At 40.7% G+C, this 15,420-nt stretch overlaps 1 protein-coding gene across 4 annotated transcripts in view; it reads left to right on the top strand.

Annotated features, from left to right (window-relative positions):
• Positions 1-5,618: 5,618 nt before the first annotated feature.
• Positions 5,619-15,420, top strand: part of ICA1 (islet cell autoantigen 1) — a 73,744-nt gene continuing 63,942 nt past the window's right edge. For 3 of the 4 annotated variants that reach the window (XM_062569177.1, XM_062569176.1, XM_062569173.1), the window contains exon 1: positions 5,619-5,679. The gene's annotated coding sequence lies outside the window, so the exon portion shown is untranslated. Of the gene's footprint in view, positions 5,680-12,033; positions 12,049-13,051; positions 13,162-15,420 lie in introns of those variants that run through there. The other variant, XM_062569174.1, reaches the window with a different exon arrangement.

Here is a 15,420-nt window from a genome sequence, read left to right as displayed (position 1 = left end):
AACACAGTACCATTCAGAAACTTCAGTCTGTAATTCAGTTCTTTATTGTACTATTGCCTTCAAAAGAATCATTTTTAATAGAATATTGGTCATGTAGTTCACATTACCACCATACAAATCTACCCAACGAACTACTGTTTTGTTATTACAACCTCCTCCCAAGAACCATTAATTATTAAATATATACTCCTACTGTGTACCTGTTTTTTTATTAAGGATAACCCTGGCTCTTGAATGCCTCACTGATTCTCTGATGTATTTTCACAGACACCAACGCCATCTAAAAAATGAATTAATTAACACAGCTCTTTCAATTCAAAATGTCAAATATGACAAGTAGATGGTCACTCCATATGCTTCATCCATGTTATTCAAATGAAAGATATTTGATAGAAGATAATCATCTTTTACTGTTTGCATGGGTTAGAGTACCCAAGGAGTTTGAAAATGATGACAACTGGGGAGAATGAGTGTTGCACAATGGAAGAATTACAGTAACAACAATGTACACTATCAGGTAGACAAGAGGAAACAGGAGAGTTGTACATCTCATCATTAATAAACTGCACTAAAGAATTTCTCCACTTGGAAAGCAACATTAAAAGTTAAGACTTGGGGCATTAGATTTAGCTCAGCTGGTTAAAGTGCAGTGCTAATAATGCCAAGGTTGTGGGTTCGATCCCCATATGGGCCACTCGTTTGAGGGTTGGACTAGATGATCTCCAGAGGTCCCTTCCAATCTTAACAATTCTATGATTCTATGATTATTTACAACATAATCCAATATTTACAGTGAAACTAATCCTGCATATAGAAAAATCCAAGTGAGTCCTTACGCTCACACCTGTTTCATCTTAAGTGATGTGGACTAAACATCACAAAAAACAGTGTTATATCCTTTGATTCTCTGCTCTTTGGGAGAGTTTTGGTCCTCTCTTGATGGTTAAACATGCTGGAATCACTACAATCTACAGCCCTCTAATTCTAGAGTTAGCTGGTATTCTGGGGGCTTCACTACCCTTGTGTGTATTTTCCACTTTATGAAAACAGAAAAAAATAATTAGTTCACAGTTTCTCGAGCTGCCAGTAGGCTAAAGGCTTTCATCACACTAATCTGAATCATGTTTTCCACAGACACAAGTAGCCAAGCAGTCCTTACGTTAATATGACTTCCTCAACTGATGACTAGGCTTGGTCTACTTTGATCTCTCACTACTTTGTTTATAAGGATATAAAACTCCTAGCATAGAGTTGGCTCCTACAGTTCATAATGCTGTTGCCCCAAAAAACACTCTTCATTGAGTTCCACTGGTTTTTCCATCTACAGAGCTATTATACAAACAATACACACTAAATGCCTTACAGATCTAAATAATCCAACTATCAAAATAAATACAGAACAGCAGGAGGAGAACTGAAGAATTAAAAGCTATTAAATTAGAATCATAGAATGGTAAGGTTGGAAGGGACCTCTGGAGATCATCTAGCCCAACCCTCAGTGTAGCCCGTACGGGGATTGAACCTGTGACCTTGGCATTAGCAGCACCACGCTCTAACCAACTGAGCTAAACCTAACCCAATTAGACAAATTTTACTAAAAAATTTGAGAACACATAAAAGATTGATAAATCATTTACAGACAGCAGTAGTGTTCCAGACATTGGGAGTAGTATGGGAAGAAAAATAAAAGACCAGCAGGAAGATAAGAAGGACATGAAAGAATAAAAATATTCATATAAGGGACAGGAGGGAGTTTAAGGTTAATATCATTTCCCTTCTACTCTCCAAATTTTGAGCAGAAATTCTTACAGGCAGCGAACGTAGAACATTGTGTTCTATAGAACACAGCATGAAATGTTCATATTTCCTTAAGCGCATGAGAAGCAGAAGGCAAGAGAATAGTTCTGGAAAGATTAAAAAACATTATTAATGTGTGCAAAAGTCCAGCCATCAACAGATAATAAGGTTATAGTCCAAGAAAGATGAGAAAACTTCAATGTCATTTCTGGGATATCTGAGCCTATGTAAATCTCAAAAGTACATCTGAAAAGGAGGACAGAGTTAAAGCATACACAAATCTTAAAAACCCTTAACCAAACAATATACAGAGGGGAAATTTTTCAATCTTACTGCTTTCACTGCCAAACAACTCACTACCACCAGACTCCCCAAATACTCAAATTTCAGGTATCCTCACTCCTCCTGATGGATTTGCATTCTCTTCCTTGAGGTTCTGTCTTATTACTTACAGAAATGTAGCATCCTGAGTTTGGAGGTTAAAAAAAAAAATTCATTGAAATTACATAGGAAACATAGAATGTTGGAGAATGTATCAAATTAAGTGACATGGAGAGTATAACTCACAGCGTGTTTTTGTAGCAATGTGATACACTAAACATCATTGGAAGGTCAGCCCCCATTGAGTCAACATTAGATTTCAATCTTTGTCTTTTTACAGATTAAATGCAGCTGAGGCAAAGTGCAACACAAGGCTCAGATGCAGAAAACATCTTACAAGAAGGAGAATAATTTTTAATATTGGCTCAACTTTCCAGAAACTCTGTTTGCAGAAGAGAGGATTTGGAAAGTCAGTTCTCACCTGATCAAATGTGTTATTTCTAACTGTAGCATGCTTAATACTCATACCTCAGAGGACTGAACTTCATCTTTATACGAATCTTACAGGAATTTTTATGATGTCATTCAGAGAACCTCAGTTTGCAATGGGAAATGGAGTTCTACAAAACTAGTGAGTCTAGACTTCTTAAAGTCAGTGAATCAACCTATTAGTTGATGTGATGCCCAAATGAGGAAAAAAAATGTTAGTGTCAGAATCAATATAGCACAATGCTACAGGATATTTTGTGTATCCAGTGAGCTCTGCCAAAGAACTAGATTTGCAGAAAGTAGTAGGTATACTTTATTTCATGCATCGTTTGCAATAACTGTTTTCTATGGTTACAGTTCTGTGTTTCTGCTGCACTAAAAATACCCCTTGAGAGATAGGAGAGGTGCTAGAACAACCAGATGGCACTTGCTCATATTTATAACATCCTTGTCTGGAGATAAACTATATGAAACATCATAAAAGATTAAGAAATGCTTGCAATGTAGTAGGAAATAAAAGTTTGAAATTTTTTTAAGGTCATATAGTAACCTTAGCCAATACTTCAATTAAGATGTTAAGCTGGGCAATGCTAGAAGCTGTTGCCTACAGTTTGCTGAATGTTGACCTCATGTAAATTAGAAATGAGCTAGACTAAGACTGATTCTAGGTACACTCATCCACGTACATAACTGACGGCATAAAAATAGTTCCTTAATTACAAAAGTATAATGGTTTTTAGAATCAAGGTTTATTCAGGACTATTTTCTCTACTACTTTACCCTGGCACAACTTAAAAAAAAAAGTGCATTTAAATTTACCAAGTAAAATCTTCTTTTGTGTCTTGTTGCTGTTCCTGCCATGATTTAAGTACATACTTCATACTCTCTGAAATTTTTCCCTTCTATAATGTAGGAGATTTGCACACAGACACCTCATTAAAAAACACAATCTGCTCTTCAGGTTCAGTTACAAAGAAAAATTAATATCAATGCCAGGCCTGGCTGCAGGGATTCCAGATCCTCATCTATTGTAGACAGACCTTTTGTTTCCAATTAGCACCACTTCCCTTTGGGGAGGTAAAAATCAACTCCATGAACAGTCTAGGGAATGATTCAATTCATCCAGAAGTAAAATAACCACACCCTAAAAGTGTCTTTTTCTATTTGCTCTAAAAAGAGCTCTGAATGACCAGTGCAGTTAAGTGTCCACAATATTTTATTGTAAGGTGAATGCGATGTCAAAAATCAAGTTTCCTATTCAGTATGTTAAACTTCTAGCTGCTGAAGTATATTTTACCTTTTTCTGCAAACACCCATTAAGAAATGTCTCCCATGAAAATATTTGTTCACCATTACTGTGGTTAAACAAAGCAGACTATGCTATTAGGGTTGCTACAATTCTTTGGAAGCAATCCTTTATTTCCTGTCATAAATTCTCTCCAGTTTGTCAGCATACTATCTGCATTATGTATATCACACCTGGGAAAAATCTTCTGTAAGTGCCCAGACCGAGGTCAAACAGGGTAGTTATACAACCTCCCAACTCCTACCTGGAATTCCTCAGGTTATACATCTATTAATCAAACTATCATTATTATTCAACCTGCCTGGACGTGATCCTGTGCAATGCGCTCTAGGTGACCCTGTTTGAGCAGGGAGCCTGGACTAGATGATCTCCAGAGGTCCCTTCCAACCTCATCCATTCTGTGATTCTGTGATCTCTTTTGGTCTTTTCACCAGCCTGGGAATGCAGGTTCAGATAACTTAATTAGCATCCCAAGCTTTTTTCAGAGTTACTGCATCTCAGGGTATAGTTTCCCCTCATGTGAACACATCCTGCATTTTTGTTCCTATATATATAACTTCAATGACGTTGTTCTGCTGTGTCTTACAGAAGCACTGTGAGACTGTGATGGGAGTGCTTCAGACTCAGCAGTAAAAAGGTTCAGCCAATAACGCCCCACTACCCTCCTCATTTCTACGTACTTTGTTTTCCGTTCCCTTCTCATCCTCTATAATCCTCTCCAATCTGGGACACTGACATTTTACATCTGCTTTTTTTCCTTCAGCCCCTTCCATAGATCTTACCAACTGTCTCATCTCCTGCACTCCTCCTTCCTTCCAGCCGTCACGCTTAACCCACTGCCACTTTCATACGCAACACAAGGAAGCTGAAACTCCCCAACTGGAAAGTATCCACCCTACTTCGCTATCACGCGACTCCTCCGTCTCTTCTTTCACCTCCCACCTAAGCAGGCGGATCGTTTCCAAACGGCACCTGCGAGCTCTCTTCCTCACCTCAAGCTCAGAATTCAGCTTAAATTCAGCTCTTTTGAGTCCTTTACTGGAGCAACTCCCACCACTACCTCCAGTGACCTGTTTCCGACCCAAGCTGAGCCCATATTCTCCTTATCCTCTCTGACATGCCAGCTGTCTGTTATGTCCAAGGGCTGCTTCTCCCCTCCCTTCCTTGATTACTCCCACTCTGTCGTGGCACCCACGGCCTCTCGTTTCCTCGCGCTCCTCGCGCTGCCTGCCTCCCGTTGCCCTTGCTGGTGGCACCTTTCCTGGGGACAGGGATGTCCTGCCCGGCCTGCCGGACCAGCGCCCGGGAGGGGCGCAGGGGCTGCTAGGTGTCCTTGCGGTACAGCATCCCGGGATCCGCGAAATCCGGCGGAATCCTCCCATTCTCAAGAAAGACCTGGGAACGCCGGGGAAGATTCGGCCCGTTGCTCCCGAGACCCGCAGCCCCCGGCGCGAGGCGCTGAGCAGCCGGGACGCGGGCGGCGGCGGCGGGACGGGAGGCCCCGCGGCGCCCCGTCACCGCCGCGGCTCTCCCGCCCCAAGCGAGGCCTTGCGCCGGCGGACGCGACCCGCCGCGGCGCCGGCACCGGCGGGGCGGGCGGCGGCGGCTCCGCCCCGCTGCGGGGCCGCCCGCGCCGGCAGAGGCGGCTCCGTTCGCCGCTGTGACGCCGGCGGCGCTGGAACACCTGGAGGGGCGGCGGCGCGGCCCTGCGCGGCGCTGGGGGCGGCGCGGCGCGGCGGCCCCGGCCCTCCTCAGCCGCGGGCAAGGTGAGTGCGGGCAGAGCGGGCTCCGCCGCGGCCGGTGTCGGCGCTCGCGGGAGGGAGCTGCCCCCCCCCGCCCCCCCGCCGGCTCTGAGGGGGAAGGAGGCGGCGCGGCGGCCGGGCCGGGGCGCCGGTGCCCGTGAGGGCTGGGCGGCGCGGCCGCGGCTGGGGCCGGAGCTCTTCCCGGGGACAAGATGGCATCTGCCCCTCGTGTTGGCCTTGTCTTCCCCCGCCGCACGGCGCCGCGCCGCACCCCGCCTGCCGTGCGGCTCCCTCGCCATGATGACGGCCCTCAGCCGTTCCTGCCTCCCCTGCCAGACATCCTGCCTGGCCGTTTGCCCGCTGGAAGCGGGGACGGTGCGGAGGGAAACGTCCACTTCTCCTCGGTGGTTTCCTGCCCCGCTGCCGGCCTCTCCGGGGTTTAAATCCGCCTTGCTGGTCTGCGGCGTGTGTCATCCTCGGGAGGGTGGGCAGCCGTCGCCCTCGCCCGTGGGTTTCGTGGAGGGGGCGGGGGTCGTGGTTTTTCAGCCTAATGACATGTGAGTCACGGGCCAGGTACTGAGGCGTTTACAGCTAATGAAACTGGCATTTAAAAAGAAGATTTCTTTTTAAAGCTTATGTTTCATGGAAGGTTGATCTTTATAATCATATTTTGTCTACATCAATCCAATTAGCACATTAATTTTTGATGTATTGGTTTTGAAAGAAGAAAAAGAAGCACATTACTTTCATGGCCAAGTCAGTTTTTAGCAAGCACGAAGAGCACCCTGCCATTTCTGTATTGTTCTGTATATGTTCAGGGCCAAACATTCAGAAATTGCCTGATCTGCACTGCCTAGGATAGTGCTGGTACTCTTAAGGTCCTATGTGGTCCTTCTTAAAGCAGTAATTCAGTTTTGCCTTAGTGGATCTAGTTCTAATCTATGAATCTGAAAAAGATAATCTTAGGGTTCTGTTGACCCCCACAAACTTGTATTACGTCAGTATTTTGGGTGCTTGATATTAGTTTTTATTGTTTAGTTGCTCCTCATGCTACCTCTCCTCACAAGCGTTGTTTTAAACTAAGTTGATAGTTTATTGCCAAGAAGCACCTGTTATTCCCCCTTGTTTCCTGTGGTTGACTTTCCTTCAGTTTTTGGATAGGAAAAGGATTTTATTTAATTTTGGTCTCAGAAAGCAACCCTGGTTCTTGTTCAGAGCACATTGCTTTGAAGTAAACTGTTCTCTTGCTTTTGTCTGGCAGGGCTGAGACTGTTCAGGAAAAAGATTTTCATGTGTTTGTTCACTTTTCCAAAATGCTGCGCAGAGAAAATGGCAGGATTGGTTTGGGGGTCTGTAGTGCAGGCTGAGTTCTCTTATGGCCTTTCATTTGATTTCTCTGTTAATTTATTCTTTCTCAACTTCGTCTATCCATGGTTCCTAGGGAGTGGAAATACTGCTCCATAGTGGTATCTGCCTGGCAGTGATCTAGGAGTTGCTGTTCATAGTAGCATTTAGCATGAAATCCGTGAACGTCTCATTTAGATGTTAGCATTTTAATACTGCTCTTTGAGTAAGGCAGCCTTTAAACTAATATAGTCACACTGTTTTGTGGACATTCTCTTCATGTGATATAAGTAACTTTAAAAGCTTTATCTTAATGCCGCTGAATTTAACTTACGGCCACAGATATCTTCTCCTATATAGTAAACTGCCATAACCGGTATAACCAGTCAAGTTTTTCTCATGGCAAGCTCTACTGGAAGATGATGTGGCAGTTAAATGCTGCCAGCCCTTGTTCAAAATGGGTTTCCAAACTGCGTTTTTTTTTTTTTTTTTTTTTTTTTTTTTTCTGTTTAAGCTTCATAGGTGATATACTATTATTTCTTTGAAGGTTCTAAGCAGTAGTATTGTTGTGAGTTAGATGCTGGTAATTGGAGTTCGCTTCTTAATTGAAAAATAAAGAATTTAGTGTTTACACATACAGGTGACTCTCCATTGTCATCATGAGAGATGAGAGTATATACATGCAATTGCACGTGTGCAGGTTCAAGAAGATCTATTACGACTGTATGGAAGGGGAGGTTTCTTGAATATCTTTCTTTCACAAGATTATGTTGTTGGGCGGGGGAGGTGTTACATAGTGCAAAGAAAGACTGCTGCTGAACCCTATTACAGAGTTGTGTTTTTTTCCTTAGTAGTGTCTGAACCTAAGCTATCTTGTGCACTCTTCTCAGTTACACATGCTTTAGAGGGCTGAAAAATTGTTCTGATGAATTCCCAAGTAAACTTTTCTGGAAGAGATAAATAATAGCCTCCTTTCACTCTTAAACTTGTGTTGAAAGCTGCTGGTGTGAGCTGACAGAAAAACGTAGCAGTATCTTAGCTAAAACTAAAAGTTAGGAAATGACCTCAAAGATTCTTTCTTCAAATATCTTTTGTAACGAGGTTGCCCTGAAGTAGTTGGTTCTTCAAGGTTTTTGTCAGGGCTCAATCTTAAAACCACTGCAGAGACAAAATTACGCCGTATGTCACAGAAGCATTATAAATACAGAAGCCTGGAGAGTGCAGAATGCTAAACAAAGAACCAAGCGGCTGAGAACAGTAGAAACTTTTGACCTTTGGATGTTGCTAGTAATAATAGGCTAACAGTAGTTTTTCCAGTGGCTGTTGTTAGCTGTGGTAAAATAAGGGGCATTTTGACCTGTTGTGTAATCACGTCAACCTTGGGAACTGTCTGTTCTGAATTGTTCAAACAGTACGTAGATCCATCTTGCAAGTAGCTTCCTACTGCTGCTGAGGGACTAGTTGGCTGGTGCGCCAGGATCTCAAAAAGGTAGCACAAAGGTTGAGTGGATTTGTGCATTTATAAGAACATACAGCCGGTGTTGATCATGTGTGCGTACTCAAAGAGCAGTGAAAGAAGATCACCCTGTATTGTTGCTGCTGTGCATGCTAAAACTGTGTTGTTAATCAAATTTCTTATTCATGGTGTAAAATGATTTCCTGAGGGGTTTTAGAGAATGTTATTTTCCCTCGTTCCCTCCCCCTGCATTATTGCCCCTCAGGTATAATATCATTGCTTCCTGACTTCTGCGTGGATGAATAAGGGAGGAGGGACTCAGAATGGGAGGGGCAGGGAGTGCTGACTGTGTGAGGGAATAAGGTATCTAAATAAGGGTGCCGTTAGTTTGGACTTACATAACTACGTTTGTCCATATTTATAATTGTATAAATGTGGCAAGGAATTTTCTGTATTTTTGTGTGTCCACTTCTTTTCTCATAGGTTCTACGAAAGTGAAGATTTCCTAAGATTAAGGCTCTGGATTTGTTCAGGGTAGAATAGAAAACTATCTTCTTACCTGCCATGCATAGATTATAAAAGATAGTATTTTCTTTAATATGGTATTTTCTTTAATAGTATTTGGCTAGTAATTTAAAAATAGGATTTTAAGTTAGAACAAATGTTCATTACAAAACAATTTGATAGTCAATTCAGAGAAATTAAGTAGGTCTGAATTTCTAATGAGATTAAATACTGGGCTGCATGTTTCCCTAGTGCTGATGCTCATTTGCAGAGTGAGGTTTGCTGAGATCTGCCACTTGACTTATCTCCGAACTGTTCTTCCTTAAAACGCCTAAAATACTTACCTCATCCTGTCCAAAGGACATTATCTCAATGTTCTGCACAAATGGAAAGCTACAGTCAAGTGAAAGCTTTTACCTGAGAAGAGACTGATACTGTGTGCTGTTGTTATGTTATTTCACAATAAGCAGATGGAAAAATCAATATAATCTGAAAAAGCAATATAAAACTAATTTTATTTGTGCTCATGTACATACTTGTCTTTCTGCGTATATGATGAAGTTCTCCATGTGGCGTAACTTATCTAGAAAGGACTATTTTTTGCTGGTTAATCTGCCAACTACGAGTCCATCAGCATTTATTTGACATATTTTGTTCAGAGGCTGCCTGTAGTGTATTGTGACTACATGTATGGTTCTCATCAGTGCTTTTGAGATAAACCACTATTTCTAGAAATTTAACATTCTGTTATTTAAAAAGACTAAAACCCAGCTCCACATTTCATCTCAGTACATGTCAAAGAGATCAGCTAAGCCTGTGAGTTTAAGAATTGATACTTTTTTGCAATCCTGTAATGCAAAATTTTAAAGGCTTTTTTTTTTAAAAAATAAAAGGGGGGGGGGGGGGAGGAAAAAGAGGAATACTACCAATATGGGTTTTTGTGCTTCTATAAGAGAAAAAATAGTCTTTCAAATGTTGATGTAATACCGAATTTCCACTTCTTTATGTAGGCTGAAGCTTTTTTCTCTTAACAGTTTGGGTGCTGAAAACCAGTGGAGTTCAGATGGATTTAAACTCTTAAGTTTCAGATATAAGCAAGAAACAACCTTATGGTGTGCAAACTTGCTGTTTTGTGACTGATTGTACATATTGGAGTTGGGAATAGAAAAACAGAAATTTCTAAATGATAGCATAAGAAACAGAGCCCTAGATGTCATCCTTTCTTTATCCTAGGAAACTAGGATAATTCCCACTGTTACTTGTGTATTCTAAAATAATTATTCTATATTGGAGGCATAGTAATTGTTTTTGGAATGAAATAACTCTTATAGTACTCTGTGCAGTAGCTACTGGTCATCTTTCCTGAGTAGACAGTACTAACTATGAGTTTAAAACTTAGTGAAACCCTAATTGTTGCGTACTTAATGCCAACAGTACTACTCATATTATTAGGTGTATTGTTTGCAGAGAGGTGCCTAGATAATGCTACAAAAGGGCAGAAAGTAGACCCAAAGCATCCAGATTTCTTCATATTCTATGCATGATTTCTACTGGTGCAAGTCCTTGATCATACAATCTCAGTCATTTAATGCATCCACTTGTATTCCTGTGGTTTGTTCTCCCCACAATTTACTTGCCTGAAAAAGAGGGCAGAGGGAGTGTTATATTGGCTCAAACTACTTCCCTGTAAGCAGACTCCAGTTTCACTCTGAATCTTCTGTTGTTTCGAGTTATTCATGCTTAGGTTTTTTTGTACATCTAGTTTTGATGTTAATAGTTCTCTTTTGATCTTTAAAGGATCAAAACAAATTGTCTAGAATAAATGAAATTTTGCCAGTTGAGTCTTATAAATCTTGATAAAGAAAAGGAGAAAATGGAGGAAATCATATGTAAAAATATGTTAGTTCCAGAAATACTTAGAGTGAAAGAGAAAATTGGTTCCAGTTGCCTTCATGGGATACACCATGTGCCAAGTGCAGTGTTGCTCAACATGATGTTGAATTTTTTCCCAAGTAATTCAACAGATCACCATATTTGTGTTCTGAGATAACTGATGTACTCTCTGATTTAGCCATGTAATTCAAGTGCTTGATCCAGAAACTTTCGTTTCTGTGCACTTGAAGGAAAGTGGTAAGGTTCTAATACAGGTGCTCTGAGTTGCTTTTTGGGTGCACTTCTGACTGTTCATATAGGTGGCTTAATACTGTGAAGTTCATATTGTAACTTGGGCACCACAATTAGATGATTGGAGTCAAACAGTATGAATTTCTTCCCTCCTCTGGTGTATGGATATAGCAGAAGGCATTCTTCTTTATGGTGGATGTTCCCCCTGTGCTTCTTCTAAGAATATGTGAAACTTCTTTCTAGATGTCAACTTCTGAAGTCAGTTGAAAGAGTGATTCTGTTGATAAAAGATCTCCCTTACAAGATTGCAACATTTCTTTTCCTAAAAAGCTGTGGCTGTGGATAAGCTATAAGATATAGGCTTCTTAGAAAAAAACAAGGTTATGGATCTGTCTGTGATAACAGACAAAAAGTTGTAGTAAACTAACTGTGCTAATGCAACACTTGCGCACTAGTTCTGCAGACTTCTTGAACTGATAAACAAGTGCATCAGTAAGTAGTCTAACAGAATGAAACTACTTGCAGATTTAAAGCTGAGCAGGGATGAGTCTACAGGATTAGAACATCAGTGATACGTGTTAAGAGCTTTAGAGGGAAAATTAAGTCTTGTCATTTGTCATGGGATATAACTTTAGATACATTAGCTGAATTATATAGAACTACTATTCATGCAGTTAGAGTAGGCACTATACTTGTAATAATCTTGCATACTCATGTACCTATACAGGCCCCAAGATAAGTTTTCACCCTCTTTCTTGCAGTGATAATATAATTCAGATCAATAGGCTGCTCTATTGCCTTGCAAAATACAAAATGAACTTTACTCACTGGCTCTGCACATCTGTAGGCAGATCACAGAAGAAACAGCTCTGCCATATCTAGTCTTCACCTTGCAGTGAGACTACATCTTGCTCTGGAAGTCCACTTACATGATTCAGTTGGATCACAACTTTGAGGGAATACAGGTAGGTTGCTAGCAAAGAGCTGTTGCAAATGGCACTGATTCCCTAACCCAAGCAGATTTTTTTCCCTTCAGAATACTTACATAAATGAAACTATCACTGTTAGAGATAGAACTCTTTGAAGTTCTCCCTATATTTATTACCTGGTACCATTCTATTATTCCTGTTAGAAATTTCTTGTAAAGCTATTGGTTTTAATGTTTTAATAAAACTTTTATAAAGTGAAGCAACTACAGTGCGTGATTCTGCCACATTTGTAGCTATAAGCTGGGGGACTTTTTTAAGATGCAGAGAACTTGGTGGGATTTGAGGATCTTCAGAAAACACTAACTGCCTTGAAAGGATAATTAACTGAGAGGATACTGCTAGCTGTCAGTGAAATCAGTGAAAGTGCTCTTTTGTATCTGTTTTCATGAACATGTTAACTTATGGCTTGTTGGATTCTGCTCTGCTTTTCACTCTGTTCTCTTCTGTTATTTCTGGATGTATCCCAGAAGAATGCATTGTTTGGTCTACAGCCTTCATATGTAACCGTAGTAGGTCATCTCTGGGTGTTAAACTTGGTCAGCATTCATGATCTGTAGATAAGCTTTGAAAGGATTTCAGCTCATCCCTTGGTTCTAAGAAGTTGTAATTAAGTCAATAGTTTGTTTTAGAAACCGTTAAAAAGATTTCTGCTTGCAGTCTCTGGTTGCTTCCTGTTTTCTTCTACAGGATCTGTTGGCTGAGCAATTAGTCTTAAGTGCTATACAATCCATGCTCAACCAAGGGCAGATACCTGAATGAGACGATTTTTTTGTGTGTTTTTTTTTTTGGTTTTATTTTGGTTCGCATTCCTATAACCTAGAAAAGCATTAAGATCTGAATTTTGCTTTACCACATCTGTCATATATACCAGAAAATAAAATATAATCTGAGTTATGTTAATATACAGCATTGTTTGTTATCAACTTGGCTATTGGAAACAAGACAATCATACTGACTTTTTCCTGTGAATGATCTCTAGATACTAACTGGATAATGTTGTTCAGCTCTTGGGAAACCAGACAAGTTGTGCTGCAACAAACTATAACATAATAAGGCTAAAAAAGAGAAGCAAGCAAGTACAAATGGAAGGTAAGCACAGGGAATGCTAGACTTTGTCCCTCAGATCATCAAGACAGCATTTGTGATCATTTTCCTGTTTGCAGAGAACATCAATGGTATACTCGTATGGTGTTGGAGGGTATAAAGAATCAGAGGATTTTACACAATCATATGAAATAGAAATGTCGTTCTCTAATAAGGGTGTAATTCATCACATTTCCTTCCAGCAGCATGGTTACTGAAATACTCAATTGGTGGTACAGTACTATAGAAGTATTTTAAGTTCTGTGTGTGTTCCGGATATTTTGGCTACCCCATGGAAATAACTTGTGGATAAGTAGTCTACAGACCAGATAAATTGCAATAGATGCAGAGGTGCCATAGCTGACTGTTAGCAGAGCCATCTTGTTCCAGCATGTTGTGTTAGCACATCTTGTTAGCTCTGGCAGAGCACTACCTGAATTCAGTTGTACTGTTTCTAACATCAGACTGAGTCTAGAAACAGTTCAACTGTATTTCGATGTCCAGGCCAATACCTGATCTGGCCAAATGCAGTCTTCCTTTCCGGTATCTGTATGCAGACAGGAAGGTTTGTGAAATATGATGCTAAAGTTTCTTGGTGACTTCACAGAAGGTCATCTAGGGATTTTCAGAATATCAGCAGGATTTATTGACGCTGCTGAGTCTGAATGGAATTGGATGTTTTGGCATTGTCATCTTGTCCTCTAGGAAGGCCAGCATCAGTTTGATACTGAAACTGAGGGAGCAATCTGTGTCAGAACGTGAGAAAGGATGTGAAGAATTACCAGAGCAATGTGCCAACTTCTCCAGAAAGCCTCAAGTCCACTACTTGATATGCAGCAATAAACATGGATCTACATACAGTTGACTGAAGTCTAGTACTGTTTTCCCTACCATGCTCTGTAGGACCCATTAACTTCTATCTTACTTATGCAAAGTATCCCCTTTTGTTAGGCAAGATTAAGGTATCCTGTCACAGAGATCAGCTGTGATTTTCAGAGAAGGTGGACTCTAGTTAGTGTCATGTGCATCCATTATAGTCAGGCTTGGCAAAGCACAGCTGCAATTATTTCTGTTCAGGACATTCATCTGTCATTCTTCGAAAGCGTAACAGAGTTCAAAAGCTAAAGTAGTCAAAGGTTGCATGCTTACTCTTTGGCCTCTTTCTGCAGCCTCCAAGCCTGCATTTCATGACTGTAGGGATTCTTTATGTCATATGGTTATGAAGTATTCCTTATAATTCCTTATTACTTGCCTGGACTGTTTCCAATCCCTGTTTTTTAGCATCTCTCATTTGTAGCTGGAATTCTATGACTTTGGCATTTCTTTGAAAAAACTCACTGCTCTCAGCTATCCCAGCTGTTTTTAATAATTTCCTTTGTCACAACTGAACCAATATCTTAATGCTGTCTGGTTTCTGGACTTGGACTAGACAGTAGTAATACATGAAATTAGGGATTATTAAAAATGTGGATGAATTCCTGCCTCATCACAAACTTTAAAATGACTGCAAAGACAGTTTTTCTTAGGTATACATGTAGCAACATCTGAAGAATGAAAGCTCTCATAATATTAAAAGATGTTTTCAGGTACGAATGAAAATCGGCAACATGACTAAAAGCTGAATAAATTTTAGGTAACATTTGGAAAGAAAATGTTCTGTACTCTTTTGTATAATCACAGTGTTCATGGTGCAATATGTTATACTGCTGTCCATTTATACCATTGTTGTGGAAAGTTTTCTGCAGCAGAACAGCAGTGTCAGCAAACTTGCTTCTTTCCAATATCATCATCTTTGTGGTACAAATGCTCAGAGTCATGTAGGTTGAAAGGGACCACTGAAGGCCACTTATCTAACCTCCTGCTCAAAGCAGGTCCAGTTAGAGCAAACTGCTCAGGACTGTATCCAGCTGAGTCTTGAGTAACTCAGGACAAAGATTCCACAGCCTTACTGGGCAGTTTGTTCCAGTGTTTGACCATCCTCATGGTAATTTTTTTTTCCTTATTTTAAGTTAGAATTCCATGTGTTCCAGCTTGTGTCCATGGCCTCGTGTCCTTCCAGGGTGCTCCTCTGAGAACAGTTTGACCCCATTTTCTCTACATCCCCTCATTAGATAGTTGTAGACAGCAATAAGACATGGATCTATTAGTCTGATTTTCTTACAAACACAGTTCACTCAGCCTCTCTTTATATGTTTTGTTCTCCAGACACTGACTGCTGAACCCACCCTAATATGCCAGTGTTTTGCTTGTACAGGAAGCCTACTG

Source organism: Rhea pennata, chromosome 2 (assembly GCF_028389875.1).
Source record: "Rhea pennata isolate bPtePen1 chromosome 2, bPtePen1.pri, whole genome shotgun sequence".
Lineage (NCBI taxonomy): Eukaryota > Metazoa > Chordata > Aves > Rheiformes > Rheidae > Rhea > Rhea pennata.
The sequence above is the reverse complement of the archived record's forward strand: the minus strand, read 5'-3'. Positions and strand labels throughout refer to the sequence as shown.